General features: G+C 33.4%; 1 long non-coding RNA gene across 1 annotated transcript in view; it reads right to left on the bottom strand.

The window, feature by feature from the left end:
* Positions 1-3,408: 3,408 nt before the first annotated feature.
* Positions 3,409-12,374, bottom strand: part of LOC141548979 (uncharacterized) — a 303,550-nt gene continuing 294,584 nt past the window's right edge. The window contains exon 4 of the long non-coding RNA XR_012484214.1: positions 3,409-3,452. This is a non-coding gene — a long non-coding RNA (uncharacterized LOC141548979). The remainder of the gene's footprint in view (positions 3,453-12,374) is intronic.

The following is a 12,374-nucleotide window of genomic DNA, read 5'->3' as shown; positions in this document are numbered from 1 at the left end:
GTTTATGACTTACTCTCAAATTATCTGACTTAGAAAATAAATCTTAAGAATTGATCGATTGAGTAATTCATCCTGAGTCAAATTAGTTTCAAGTGTCCAATGTGTTATCTGAAGCTAGATCTGTCCACACTAGTATTCTATCCACTATATCCTGTTGTGTCTAAAAGTAATACAAATGAATACTAATAAAAATAATGCAAAAATGGGAAAACCTAGTAACCAATTTTTTTTCCTCAAGGAAAAGAATAAAAAAATTCTTTCCAAAAAGCAAACTGAACTAGAGATAACTAAAATACTCATTTTCTCAGAAAAAAAAGCACAAAAATAAAATTTTAAATAAATTTCACAGCCATGTGTGAACATTCTTAAGAATGTTTGCTTTGTGCTTCTTTTCTCTCAAATTCTCCAGCATCTTCCTGACTACTACACATGATACTTTTAGATGCTGATGGCTGGGAATAATCCTCATTCTCTTGGGAGTCTGATGTCTGTAGTATCTTTTCATCACTTTCCTCAACACATGAGTCATTGATTTTATTGTTCTTATAATCTGGAACATCAAAGCCCCCTTTTTCCCCTTGTGTGGGATTTTCTAATGTGCCTTTATCTAAAATTTCACCTTTCTCCTCTGGAAGCCAATTTTCTCACAAAGTCCAACATCTGTGGCAATGGGGTGGAAGTGGAGGATTTATTTTGTCACAGGAAGGACACTTCCAATAATTCTGCAATGAAAGAAGAAGTAGAATCAATCTCAATGGTTCTTGAACATCTATGAATAACAATGCTAGTTATAACAATGTACTCTGTCTGTTTATTAAATGTTTGTTTTGCCATAGAAAGAAGATTTTGCACCCTCACTTTTTGTTGTTGTTCTTTTTCATTTTGTTTTCTGACTCATTTTCTTTCCTTTTTGATCTCATTTTTCTTGTGCAGGAAGAGAATTGTGCAAATACGTTAGCACATATTGGATTGGACATATATTTTGACATGTTTAACATGTACTGGATCGCTTGCCATCTGGGGGAAGGGTGGGGAAAAGGAGGGGAAAGTCTGGTAAGGGAAGCTCTGCAGGTGTCAATGTTGAGAGATGATCCATGCATATGTTTTGAGGGTAAGAAGCTTTTAAAAAAAAAGATTTTGTAGATTATTTTGCAATATCTCAAATCCTACCCTACCTTTATCTCTTAGCAACTAACTTCTGAAACTGAAATTGTGGTTAACTAGTTTCGCCTTTTAGAGATTTAAGAAATTTTAAATTCTGTTAGTTGTAGATGTTTTTTTCATAGGAATTCATCTCTATTTCTGGCAAGATCTCCTAATATCCATCAGCTACCATGTCTATTTTTATTGTGAAGTATTCAGATGAATCTCTTAGCAGCCATTTCCTCCTTCTTCTCCCTTCCTTTTTTGGTAAAACAGAGATGGAAGCAATTTATAAGAAACTGGTCAAATTCTATTCATAGATAGTTCCTCACCTTACAAATGGTTTGTGTTAATTGTTACAAATCAATTTTTTGAAAAGAATCAATGTTCTCATAGAAATACTGCTACAAACGGAAACTAGGTTTGCAGGCCCAATTCAGAGAAGTCTACTTTATCTAGAATAATTTTAGTATTACTAGGTACCAAACAATGTAAAGATGGAAAAGGCTGAGAGGGTGGCTAGAATTATGTATAGAGATCATCTAATGGACAGTCTAGTTCCATTGCACTGTGGAGGGGAGCCTGAGGTAAAGCTTGTCTTTGACATCTTCTTCATGATCCCTGAGCATTTTTCTCTCATCTCTTGGTAAATCTTCCTGGTGTCCTAATGTGATCCATCTTGGAGTTTCACTCATATGTGCCCTCTACTGTTCTTCATGTTCCCAAATTAACTATGATATTTTCACTTGAAGCAAAACTTTTAATCCAACTGTCAAGATGTGTTAGGAAGAAAGCCTGAATTAAAGCAATGTAATGATTCTGAGCCCTGGAAACCTCCTAGAGTAATCCCTGCATTTCTTTCTTTTTTTTCAAAGGCTTGCAAATCGAATGAACCCTAGTTATTTCAGGGACTAAGTGAAGTAGAAACATTCAGAAAGTGAACATTTGCAAAGGTCTCATTTCCAAAATATATAGAGAACTGACCCTAATTTATAAGAAATCAAACCATTCTCCAATTGATAAATGGTCAAAGGATATGAACAGACGTTCAAAACCCTTGATAATCTCAAAATCTTTTCCCAGTAGATTACATATTTGAGGACTGTAACTGATCTCAACATTATCTTTCCTCTCTCCCCCACAAAAACCTAACACAAGACTTGTGCATACTTGGTGTTTATTCATACATGGTGTAGACTTCAAAACATAAACAGTTATAATTATAAAAATAATTTAAAAAAAGAACTGATCAATATAAAAAATTCAGGACAATTTACTCATGTGAACTAATAGAAAATGAGGATAGCAGAATTATGAAAGAAAAATGTATGATAAGTATAACAACATAAATAGAAAGAAATGCTTCAGTAGGGAAGAAAGAAAATTAAAAAGAAATAGAATTCTTTATATTTACCAAGTTCATATTGAAATAAGATGTGAAAAAATGTATCTCCTCCCCTGTTTGCAGAAATGGGGAACAATGAGTATATAATGTTGCGTATTTTGCCAATTAAAGCTGATATGTTGGTTTTGCTAAGCTATTCTTCCCGGCCCTCTTTTTTTCCCCTCTTTGGATACAAAACATATTCATCTATAAATAAAATTTTGTACATTATCTCCTCCATGAGAAAATGAACCCCCAGAGTGTTGGGACCAAGTTTTTCCTTTTTTTTGTGTCCTTTGCAATTAACACATAATACCTGGTTAATTAATTACTGAACTGATTACTAAAGGTTTGTTGAGAAACATAATGATGATTTGTAGTAGTGGGAATGATGATTATGATGACAAGGGATAGATCCCTAGGTAGAAGAGGATGATGTAAATGAAACTAATATGAAAATAAATTATATTAAAATACAGCATTTTATATTATTATATAATATGTAAAGATAAACATATTTTAATAATATAAACAATGCATATTAAACATGTGGTTTAAAAAGTGCTTTCTGAAAACATTCTTGTAAATGAAATAATATATTAGAAGAAACATTAACATAATATTTCCAGGAACATTAAAAAAAGATTATTAGAAAAATATCCAGTTTTATAAATAAGTAGAAACTTATAAAAAGTGTCCATCCAATTCTGTTATGGATCATGTGAAACCTGCTTTAGCAATAATCTATCAAAAAAGGCCAATTATGTGTATACTTTTTCCCCTTTTAATTAAGGCATAGGATAAAACATGCAGCAAACTTACTTTAGTGTCTCAAGGGACATCGGTAAATTGAAACTGTGTTCCTGTTCTCGAAGCTTAGAGAATTCTACCAAGCAGGGGGGTGTTTTCTCTTGTCATCTCTGACCTGAAAAACAGCAGCCAGTTAGTAGAAGTTTCCTCACTATTTTAAAGCAATATTTAAAGAAAATATATAAAATTTAGAGAAAATATTTAGGTTATTCCAAAAACAATGTCAGTGTAAAATCTACCACCAATCAAGTATTACAATATTTTTAGTATAGAAAGATAATGGGTAACATCAACTTACTACTTGTGTTAGGAATCAAACTTTTTTTATACTCCCACAATTTAAAATAAACGCTTTTCTCTTTGATCTCTATACAGACCTAATAGTGATATTTCTGGGTCAACTGATAAAAGCAGTTTTACACAGAGGTGGGCATAGCCCCAAGTTGTTCTTCCGAATGGCAAAAAGAGTTCAAAATGATAATAAAAAACCCATTTTCACATATCCTCTCCAGCGTTTGTCATTTTCCTTTTCTGTCTTCTCTGTCAATCTGAAGTGAAGCAAAATGACTCCACTTTGTATCTGCTGTAGGCATCATCTCACTATCTGACAACTCAGTCAAATGTATGCTAAACATGGCACTTTCTAGGACTCTTTGGGTTTCTTGATGTGGCAATTAATTTACATTGATTAAACTTTTTAATAAAATTACTATGTATGCTACTTTTTTATTATTTTTCTTCCTTTCCACATTTGAATAGCAATTACCTCTTTAAAGAATTCAGAATCAAGTTGCTTTAATTTATGACAGACCCTTTTATCATTCTTCCTTCTTACCAAGAAGATCTTCATCTAAGCAAGTTGATGCTCTGACTATACTTGCATAACTGGAATAATTCCAACTTCAATAAAAATTCTTTCCTGATTTAATAAGACAGAACCAAGTTTAGGGTTTTCAGTGTTCCTTGGTGGGGGTTGTGCCCCGCATGTGCCAATTATTTTAATAAGGAGAGTGCTCCTTCTATAAAGACATGAGGCTTCCATGGAATCTGTGGCCTCTGCTATTCTTTATTCCTAAATTATGCTTAAATGATGCCTAAGAGGCAAGCGTGGGGGACTGGAAGGATGGGAGTACTATTGACAGTAATGTAATAATCTATATTACAGAAGACCTGTAGGAATATAAGTACACTGATGCATGCTTGTTAGAGCCACAAATCGGTTCAATTCATTTGTAAAATAATTTGGAGTCATGCCAAAAAAAAAAAAAAAAAGAGATACATACTCCTTAATTCAAAACTACCACTTCTAGGTATATGTCTGAAAGAGGTCAAGGTAGCAATAAGATATTCATAAATACCAAAATAGTAACATTTTCCTCTTTTTCTCATAGACAATAAGGATTGATTAAGCATCTATTATGTGACTAGCATAAATACCATGCTAAATAAAGATATACAAGGGATACAGTGTCCCCTCAAGGAGCTCACAATGTATTGGCAAGAAGAGAAATAACAAACAAACAAACATACATTTAAACTTTATTCAGAGAAATAGGAAATAATTAATGGAGCAAGCTTCTAAGAATAAGAGATGTGGGGGAAGCCTTCCAATGGAAGCTGTGATTTTAGTTGGAACTTGAAAAAGGCAGGGGAAGGAGAGCATCCTAGGCAGCAGGACAGCCAGAAAGATTATCTGGTGTCAATATGTCTTATTTGTGGAACAGCAAAGAGGTCAATAACACTGGATCAGAGTCAGTTGGGGCAGAAGGTGTGATGTGTAAGAAGATAAAGGGGGATAGGTCATCAAGGGCTCAGAATGCCAGAGGATTTGTATTTGGCCCCAGAGGTAACAGGAAGGCAGTGTGAGAGGAAGAGGGATGAGTTCATTCCTGCATTAAGGACAATCACTTTGAAATCTGGAGGATAAAATAGAATAATAAGAGACCTGAAGCAGGTAGATCTACCAGGAGACACTTAAATAGCAAAGGTGTGAGGTGATAGGGTCGTGCATCAGATGGTGGCAGTGCCAAGTTTGAGAGACGCTGAACACGTGAAATCGATAGGCCTTGGTAAAGATGCATCAGAGGAGGGAAAGGGAGAGATAATGAGAAGGTGAGGATGATGCCTTTGTGGCAAGCCTGGGGGACTAGGAGAATGGGAGTACCAGTGAAGATAATCGGGAAGGAGTGTGTTTAGGGAGAAAGATAAAATTTCACTTGGAGATATTTTGAATGAAAACGGCTGAGTTGTAATATTTGTTTAGCATATGATCCATAATAAGTAGCTTGCTTTCTCTGTGACTCAATTTACTCATCTGAGAAATAAAGTAATAATTTATTATCCCATCTACTTTCCCAGGATGTATAAATTTATCTGACACTTTTTAATTATTCTGGAATCTTGAAATAGAATTAACAAATTAATGATAATATTACAATCATTACTCTGATAAATAAGTTGACTAAATTATATGTAGGATATGAATTCTTTATATATACCAAGTTCATATTCAAAGAAGAGATGATAAAATGTGTCTCCTCCCTTATCTGCAGAAATAGGGAATAATAAATGTAAAATATTGAATATTTTATCAATTAAGGCTGGTATGTTAGTTTTGCTAAACTATTCTTCCCTGCCCTCTTTCCTTTTATCTCCTCTGTCGATGCAAAAAATATTCATATACAAATAACCTTTCGTACATTGTCTCCTCCATAAGAAAATGAATCCCTGGAGGGTTGGGACCATGTTTTTGGTATTCTTTGTATCCTTTGGACTTAGCACATAGTACCTGGTTAATTAACATTAATTAATTGATTAATAAATGTTTGTTGAGAATAATAATGATGATTAATGGTAGTGGTAATGATGATGATGATGATGACAAGGGATAGATCCCTAGGTAGAAGAAAGTACAACAGTTTCTGTACTTGAGGCAAAGTAGGACACTTTTAAGAAAGACTGTGGTTCCCAAAGAAAGGAGTCAGGCAATTGGGGTGACCTAAAACACCATGCCCAGAAGGCAAAGGGAGGGTGTTCAGTCCACTGGGGCTCAGTTATTCGGGGAGTCGAGGGGGACCCAGCCTGAAAGAGAAATGGGCGAGAAAGAAGAGCGAGACCAAGCAGGTTCTTGTCAAGGTCTCAGTTTATTGCTCTTGGGGTACAGCCTATATAGCAAAAAGTATGAGAAAGAGAAGCAGGGTTGGGCCTGGGAAAGGAACATGGGAATGGCTGGTTCAATGAACAGGAACATTTTGCAGTTAGGATACACAATGTTGGAACATACACAATGTTGGAACATTCTATGGTCAGCTGATTCTTGGAAGGATCATGCCCACCTGTGGTCGGCCTGATTCTCAGAACAATTTGTCTAAGGGTAAGGCCCACTTAGGGGGGAGAAACACCTGGGCCCAAGCCCTTGGCTCCCAACAGGAGGGCCTCAGAACTCAGGAGTCTGGGAAATGCATGCTGGGCTTGTCTATGCAGAGGTAGGGAAGGGAGGGACTCTCCTGGAGCTTCTGGCCTTCCTCTTGATTGTCAAGGAGCCTTAGAATTAAAGCCCCCCATAGTAAGTTATCAATGGCATAATAATAGAATCTTTTCCTGTTGATTTGGAGAAGATCTGAATCTACAAATTCTTTTGAGACAATCTGTGATACCAGCCCAAGATTTCAATATACTTTGGGGATTCAAATTTCTTCTCCCCCACATTTGGTGTCCTGTGTAAAGATAGTCCTAAAACTCCAATATTTATGGGGTTCAATGTTTCTGCACTCCCATAACCCATTTTCATGACAAAAATTAATTTATACATTTCATCCTCTATCAATTAACCTACAAGGTCTTGACAAAATAATAACAGAAATGAACCAGAATAACAGAATAAAAGTAGGTCTATAATAAGGAAAATAATAACAGAAAAGTATGAATGGAATAGTACCTTCAAAGTTCAAATTATTATAAAACTTTAAATATCAAAATGATTTCATGATGGTGAAAAAGTAATAAATAATAGACAGAATTTTTATTGTATTTTAAGGTTTGTAAAGCTATTTATCAATATTATTGCATCAAAAAACAATTAATATCATCTTTTTACAGATGAGGAAATTTAAGGAAGGTAGAGCTTAAGTAACTTATCTAGAGGCACAAAATCAACAAGTATGTCAGTCAAGATTTTTAACTTGTTTTCCTAACTGTAAGTCTACAGTATGCTCATTTCTTTTTGTTGTTTTTTTTTTTTCCTCCCATGGTTTTTTCTTTTCGTTCTGATTTTTCTCTCCCAACATGATTCATAAAGTGATTTGTGTTAAAAATAAATTTTAAGCTTTACCTAAAAATAAAATAACATTAAGCTGTTTAGCTGATGAAATTCACTGTTAATTCAATTTCTATTAATCATCTTTGTTGTTCTGAAGTATCTTTACATTATTTCTGAATTTATTCTTGGATTATCTAGCCAGAAATTAGTATATGGCTATATCTCTTTAAGTTGGAAATACAAAATGTGGGTACATCACTGAAAGTTTAAAATAGTTAGAGTCTCAAATTAAAACAAATTGGAATTATTTAAATATACATGTAAATGCACATTATTCATATACACCGTAACATTTAAAAGAAAATGTTTTAATTTTAGTATCTTTCTATTGTCCTCCATCTCAACAGATTTTGGCTTTTACTAAAGTTAATACATTCTTCAGTTATTAGATGTTTGCATACTATATATAACAAGAGGCAGAATGTGTGCATTTCCAAGTTGCATAAATTAATATAAGGACAAAAAAGCTTCCTTTCAAACTTTATGAAAGCATATGATATTTACCTGACCATAGATAAAGTCCATGGAATCTGTAGGAGAACAAATCATCTCCCACACATTTTCCACCCCATTCTTCACCAACCCCAGGATAGGGTGAATAACCTGTTGAAGCCCAACCTACTCCGAGATGCGTTGCTTCAGCTGTCACAAAAGGTTCTGCGTGGTCTCCTGTGAGTTCATAGTACTATTTCCTCTACTGAGCTGACCCTTCACTGATGCCAAGGAAAATATTGGGCTGCATGCTTTCAAGAGAAAAAAAAATACCAGTTGAAAAAAAACTAAATATCTATTATCACTTTTATTTTATATTACTTTTCTTGAATTATACTCTTCTGAGAAGAAATAAATCAAAGCCATATCATTTAATTTAACATTTGCTGACTTATTATACAAGTATATTCAGTATTGACCATTAACATAATTCAATAAACAAAATGTTTGAAGTTCTGGTTAAATTATGCTTACACTTCTGATTAAGTAACAAATCAAGTGTTTAATGTTGTTGGGATTTTTTTATCTTAATTACCTTTCTATGATATTTGCAGGAGTATGCAAGTTATGCCCCTATTTTAAAATTAACCCTCTGGGCAAAAATATATGCAAGACATTTTTCAGTTTAATCTGCATTACTAATATTCCCTCTATTGTTTCTTTAAGCCTAATCAGGAAAAATAAATCCTTGATTTGTAGTGTCTGGTGATATCTGAGCCTTTAATACTCATACAAAATTTAACAATTGGCTCTCAAGAGCAAGTTAAAATTGATTCTAGAATATCTCTGCCTATTTTGCATCATATATTTGAGTTCATATGTTAGGAAACAACATAAATTAGTTCATGAACGATAATCTTTTTAATTAAAAACCATAAATCCAAACCAAAATTCTTTGAATGGAAGCAAAACATCAAATTTCTACTATAATAAGTTTTCTATTACTTCTGGATAACATATACAGTTAAGTAAATATGTTTTCAAAATAAGCTATAGTTGAATATGATTATAACAGAAAAGCAAACTTTTTCTTGTTACATTCTATCACAAAAATGAACACCATGAAACCCAAGTTCCTTGAGGACAGGCCTGTTTGCTTTTTAATTGTTATCCACCGCACTAAGTGATGTATCTGGCATATGCTATGCAATTGATAATTGAGGTTGGCATATTAAAATGTAATCATATTTTCAATATCTTCTAGGAACACACTGAATCATCTCATTTTACTTGCTTCTTTGAACACAGAAAATTGTAACATATTTACTTTCCTTGACCATCAACTTATTCCATCAAACTTCAGGTTTATTTAGCTATTCAGATGACCTATGATAAAGAGAAGCCTCTGACTCAGTTTTGAGCTGGTATAATATACCTTTTTTCGCAATTTGTCCATTGTATAACAGTGGTAGTCAGGAAATACAATTGCCTCTGAAGAATTAAAAATAAGTATCACACAGAAGACAATGGACAGGTGCACAATGATTATGAAAGTACATGAAGGCTGCTAGGTGCAATCATTGACTCACTTCAAAGATTAGGAGTAAAAGATAACATAAGAAATTTTATGATACAAAGAAAAAAGTGCTAGTTACATAGAAAGAACAAGTGATAAACAAAAGAATAATGACTGGGTTTTTTTTAACCATGTAAAGTGAAAGTAAAGAAAGTCTCCAGCACATCTAGGTAGACATCCATGGTAAATGTATGGAAATACATAGACAAGAGTTATATAGAGGAGATAAACATGAAGGGGTTGTAATCTGTAACACTGGAAGAACTCTAGAATTAAGATCACAAATCCATTTCAGTCTTGGAATAAGGTAAATACTTTATGAATGACATTCATGTAAATTCATATAAAATAATATTTAATGCTGCTCAATGAGAAAGTTAAAAGATTCAACTTCTAAAAAAGAGGCTTAGTAAGTCTGTATATCATTAGACTTTAATAAAAAAATATCTGAGGCCAGATTAGAACTCAGGTCCTCCTGACTATAGGGGTGGTACTCAATCCACTGTGCCGCTCAGCTGACCCCCCAAAATTTTATTAAAGATACTGATAACAATGAGACAACACCAAAATTTTTGAGATTCAGCCAAAATAATACGCAGAAGAAAACCGATACGTGTAAATGCTTATATCAATAAAAGAGAGAAAAAGGAAGAGCAACATAATGTGTATCTCAATAAAAAACAAACTTACACCCTTATAAATAAATACCAAAATAAAAATCATGGTAATAAAGTTTATAACAAAATATCAAGCTATCGAAAGAAAATAGGAGCTGGGTTTTTTTGGGGGGTTGGAATAGATAAGTCATTGGGTAATTTGATTTTAAAAATAGCAAAGTAAATCAAACTACTAGTATCAAAATTGAAAGGGGTGAATGTTAAACCACATGAACATAAAATTAAGGTAATTTTTACCCATTTTGCCCAATTATTTGCCAAAAAAAATAATCATACGAATGATATGGATTAGAATTTACAAAAATATAAAGTGACAAAAGAGAATTAATAAAAGAAATAAGATGGGGGATGCCCAGAAGATTGCCCTTGAATATTTAATGAGTATTGGCTAGGGAATCACATGAGGGACTTTTTGTCAAACAGAGCTTTTGCTTGTGCATGTTAGGCCAATTCGAATATAATTCATGAATTAACTGAAATAGATAAATATTTCCAAGAATATAAAGTGTCCAGATTAACCAAAAAAGGAAATAAAATATTTAAATAATCCTACTTTAAAAAATGAAATAATGCATAAATGACCTCCTTATCCAAAAAACCCAGCACCACTTGCATTTACAAGGGAATTATACCAAATACTTAAAGAATATTAATTCCAATATTACATAAAGTATTTGGAAAAAAAACAGATAAAGAAGTTCTGTTGAATTTACTTTAAGACACAATATGGTCTTGATATCTGTTTCAAGGAGAGTAAAAACACAGGGGGGAAACTATACATGAATTTCCTCAATGTATATTGATGCAAAAATTTTAATGAAATTTAAGCAAGGAGACTGCTAATAGCATTGTAAAAATCATATGCTATGAAGAAAGGGCATTTATATCAGGAATGCTGGACTGGTTAATATTAGGAAAACTAAGCAAATGTATTATGTAACAATAAAATCAGCAAAAATGATATTATTTCAACAGATACAGAAAAGAATTTTGACAAAATGCAATACTTGATGAGGAGTAAATGATGAGGAGTAAACTGAGGTCTGAACCGAGATGGGTCAGTTCCTTTTCTCTCTCTCCTTCCTTCCCCAAAGTAACCCAGGGTGGGTTCGGCAGCATAGGAATTTGCTACTTAATGCTGTATGGAAACATAGTCTTTATTGTTTAGAATGGAAACACCGGAGAGCCTGTGGGCAAAATGGCTGCATGGTACAAGGCCAATTTTGCAAAGGGTAGATTTTTGAGTTCTCTCTTTTATACAAGAGCACAATCATTCAGATGCAGTGATGTAAGGAGGTTCCTGAGAGTGATGCAAATAAGCTAAGGATTCTCTTGTTATCTTTTGGGGACAGACAGAAGTCTCTTCCCAAAAAGGAATTTCCTGATGCCATTTGGTCTATCTGAGTAGATTAGAATGGGGGCTGTAAAACCCTGGCCAGCTCAGATAGCCCAAACTAGTTTGACCAGATCTTGGATCAAAGGTCCAAGTCCTAAAAGAAGTTGGAGATCAAACAAGGAATACCAAGGGGCTACCGCCCTCAACAATACTGATTTTTATTTAAAAAAGCAACACACACACTAGAAAGCACAAGAATAAATGGTGCTTTTACTTAGAAGAATAAGGAAAATTGCTTTAAACAAAGAGCTACCATTGTCTTTAATGGGGTTATACCAGAAGACTTTCCAATAAAGTCAAGGATGAAGCAAGAATGTCTATAATCCCCATTAATATTCAATATTGTACTAGAAATGCTTGGTATAGCAATAAGACAAGAAGAAGAAATTGAAGGAATAAGGATAATGAATAAGAAAAGAATATTTTTTCAGAAGGTATGATGGTTTACTAGCATGTCAACTAAAGGAGTAATAAAAATAATTAAACACTTCAATAAAGCTGAAGGATATAAATCTTCCATAAAAATCTTCAGCCTTTCTATTTGTTACTAATAAAACCTTGCAGAAGAGATAGAAAGAGAAATTAAATTTAAAATAACTAAAAAGATTATGAAATACATGGGAGTCTACTCATCAGAA

The sequence above is a fragment of the Sminthopsis crassicaudata genome, chromosome X (assembly GCF_048593235.1).
Source record: "Sminthopsis crassicaudata isolate SCR6 chromosome X, ASM4859323v1, whole genome shotgun sequence".
NCBI lineage: Eukaryota > Metazoa > Chordata > Mammalia > Dasyuromorphia > Dasyuridae > Sminthopsis > Sminthopsis crassicaudata.
This window is presented reverse-complemented; position numbering and strand designations above follow the sequence as displayed.